The 3,946-nt window shown below is 38.8% G+C and overlaps 1 pseudogene; it reads left to right on the forward strand.

Annotated features, from left to right (window-relative positions):
* Nucleotides 1–522: 522 nt before the first annotated feature.
* LOC100619952 (ribose-5-phosphate isomerase-like) lies at nucleotides 523–1,842 on the forward strand (annotated as a pseudogene).
* The last annotated feature ends 2,104 nt before the right edge of the window (nucleotides 1,843–3,946 follow it).

Below are 3,946 nucleotides of genomic sequence, written 5' to 3' on the forward strand. Positions count from 1 at the left end.
TATATGTATATATATATATATATACATAGGAGGGATGGGGAATACAATAAAGTGAGGGAGGAAATCAAATAGAGAGGATCAGAAAAGGCTATATTTAGAAGGTGATATTTGGCAAACTGTGACTAAGGATTTGACAAACATGAGACTAAGGATTCTTAGAGATGGCTGTAAAGAAGGAGTGAATTCCAGGTATGGGACACATCCATTGTAAAGGCTAGAAAATAGCTAATAGTGTATTCTTATAACGAGAATCAAGAAGGCCAGTTTAGCTGGTCTATAGTATAGCTGAAGTTGGGCAATGAGTAATAATTCAGTAAAGGTAGGTTAGGACCAGGTTGTGAAAAACTTTAAAGGATAAACAGGGAATTTATATCTGATCCTTGAAGTAAGAGGGATTCATTAGAATTTATTGAGTGATAAAATGATAGGCTGAGATTGGCACTGTAAGAAAATTGCTTTGACAGCTGTGTGGCAAAAGGATTAGAGTGGAGAGAGAATTCGGATGGTGACCATTCAAAGGGTTGTTGCAAATAGTTCAGATGATAAAGATTTAAACTAAGGTAGCCATTGTGTGAATGATGAGAGGGTATATGTTGCCTCTGTTGTGGAGATAAAAAAGTTAGTCACTGATTGGAAATGATGGCTGAGTGAAAACAAGGAATTGAGTCTGACAATAGTATTTTGAACTTGGTCGATTGAAAGAATGATTTTGCATTAGAAATGATGCAACCATTTTGGAGAGCAATCTGGAATATCTGCCAAGATTTAATGAACTGTGTATACCTTTTGGCCCAGCAATAACACTGTTATTAGGTTTCTTTCCTAAGGTGATCAAGGGAAAATTCTAAAAATATTCCAAAATATTTTTGTGGTGACAATGAACTGGAAGCTGAATGGATGTCCTTCATTCATGGAATGGCCGAACAAGTTGTGGTTATATGATTGCAATCTAACACTATTGTTCCATAAGAAAGGACAAACACACATGCTGGACCCTGTCCAAGAAGGAGGAAGCAAAGCGGCTTGCTGGCCCCCGGTAGTAGTGGAGAACCACGTGGAGAATAATCAAGTGCTGGGAATCTGCAGTGGTTCTACCATTGTCCATGCTGTCCAGAGGATTGCTGAAAGAGTAAAACAAGAAAACTTGAATATCGTCTGTATTCCTACATCCTTTCATGCCCGGCAGCTGATCCTGCAGAATGGCTTACCCAACACCCCGGGCTGGATCTTGCTATTGATGATGCGGATGAAGTTGTCACCAACCTCAATCTTATCAAAGGTGGCGGAGGCTGTCTGACCCAGGAGAAAATGGTAGCTGGCTATGCCAAGTGTTTCATCATCATTGCTGATTATAGGAAGGACTCGAAGAACCTTGGCGGCCACGAGGTGAAAGGAATCCCCAATCGATGTCATCCCCATGGTGTACATCTCAGTGTCCAGGGCCCTGGCCAGCATGTTTGGCAGCGTGGCCGAGCTGTGCATGGCCAAGTGCAAGGTGGAACCCATGGGGACGGATAATGGGAACTTTCTGTTGGACTGGAAGTTTGACCAGGTGCACAAATGAAGTGAAGTGAACACAGCCATCAAAATGAGCTCAGGAGTTGTGGACATGGTTCTATTTATCAGCATGGCTGAAAGAGTCTACTTTGGCATGGAAGATGGCTCAGTCAACATGAGAGAGAGAGACCATCTCACTGACCGAGGCCCCACCAGCTGCCAAGGTAGGGAATCCTAGGAGCCTGTGCCTTAATGTAGTTGCCTCAGGATGGCTGGTTGGAATGGGGGGGTTCTCCTGAAATGTTACTGAATGCCCCTCTTCTTTTTTAAGGAAATAGAGAAGCATATATATATATATATATATATATATATATGTATGTATATGTATGTATATATAATCTAAAAATACTCACTTTTTTTTAAGAAAAAAAAAACCTGGTTACATGTTTTATAAGAAATATTACAAATAAAAGACCCAACAGATTTTTGAATCCTTGATTTGAGGCTGCTGGTTTCTCATTAAGTTTCTGAATGTTTGGTTTTCTGGGGGGAAACGTGAGCCACTGTGCCAGCCCCGTCTATCAAGGGCTGAGCCAGCAGCCTCCTGATGCTTTCCTGGAACCACTGATGCTCTTCATACTTTCATTCTTGGTTTGTTGGCTTGTTTTTGAGTTTACATTTTAATTGCTCAGCATACATAATCACACTCAACAGTGACCTTCGTGGACAAGCTGTTTGGACCTCAGTACCATCATCCTTTGGCCAGGCTCAGGCCATTCCCCCGCACTAGGAAGCAAACAAACCCTAGGGCCTCCCTGCCAGGAAGGACATTCCCAGTACCACCCACATACTGCTAGGAGGTGCCTCTCTACCAAGGTGGATTTTTTCTGTTGTCATCCTTTCTTGGAGTTTTTGTTTGCCTTGCTCCTTTTACAGGCACATCACCCCCTCTTTGCATTCTGTGTGTGTGCTGAAATAAAAAAAAAAAAACACTCTGTGCCAAAAAAAAAATAATAAAAAGGACAAACAAGATGATCATCATGAAAAACCTGGAAAGGCATACATGAAGTGATGCAAAGTGAAGTGAGCAGAACTAGAACTTTGTACACAGTAACAGCAAACATGGACCATGATTAACTGTGAATGACTTAACTTATCAGCAATGCAAGAATCAGAATCCAAGACAATTCTAAGAAATTCAAGAGGGAAAATGATATCTGTTGTCACAGAAGAAACTGAAGGAGCCTGAATGCAAATCGAAGCATGCTATTTTTTTATTCATTTCCTTCATGAAATTTTTTCTTGTATAAGCTATATGTGTCTTCTTTCAAAACATGATGAACAAGAAATATGTATTAAAGGATAGGTTATGTATCACACACACATATATATAATATTCCCTGCTGTCTTGGGGAGGGGGTGAAAAAAGAGGGAGGGGGAGAACATGGATCACAAACATGTAAGAAAACAATTATTAAAAATTGTATCTGTGTGTAATCTAGAAGAGAAAATATAATAATATTTTATTATAAAAAAATATTAATTAAGCAACTGTGTAAGATAGCTTGGGAGAGAGGAATGCTTGGAAGAAAAGAAACTAATTAGAAGCTTATTGTGATAGTCTAGGAGAGAGCTGATAAGTGCCTAATCAAGTATAATGATAGAGATGCTATGGAGATAGATTCAACAAGACTTAGCAATTGATTAGCTTAGGGGTAAGGGGAAAAAATAGTGATTAATGGCAGTGTCCTCCACAGAATTAGGTAAGTCCTGCTTTTTGAAAAAATCATCATATTTATTTCTTAGAAATAACTAAGATCATTACTCCATCTCTTTCACATTTCCTACGAATAAACCAGTATAAATAACTAATACTTCTTTGAATTTCATCACAGTAAAATCAAGAATATCAGTACTAAAGTTGAATCTGAAACAAAGAGGCAGAGATAGGCCGATAGGTGGTACAGTGAATAAGACATGGGACTTGAAATCAGGAGGACAAGAATTTGAATCTTATCTCAGATATATACTAGCTATGTGACCTTGACCAAGTCCCTTAATTTTTCTATGCCTCAGTTTCCTTATCTACAAAATGGGGATTTCATGCCCCTCACAGGGTACTTGGAAAGATCAGTTAAATTAGCATATGTGAAACACTTTTGGAAAGCTTTATGTTCTAGAGTGAGATAAAAAGAAAATTCTATTGGTTATCCAATAGAATGATGTAGTTCTAAGAGTACTGAGCTATTAAGGGATGGGGGAAGGGGGGAACAGAGCTTATTGCCTCAATAGCCAAGTGATCTTAGGAAAGACAGTTCCTCTCAAAATATTTGTCGCCCCATTAAAAATAAGCTGTTTAGAAAGATAACCTGTAGATACTTTGTTTAATACTAATACTCTATGACTTAAATGCTGTTATTTGTGCTTAAATATTTTTGGTACCTTAGTG

The sequence above is a fragment of the Monodelphis domestica genome, chromosome 1, assembly GCF_027887165.1.
Source record: "Monodelphis domestica isolate mMonDom1 chromosome 1, mMonDom1.pri, whole genome shotgun sequence".
In the NCBI taxonomy this organism is placed as follows: Eukaryota; Metazoa; Chordata; class Mammalia; order Didelphimorphia; family Didelphidae; genus Monodelphis; species Monodelphis domestica.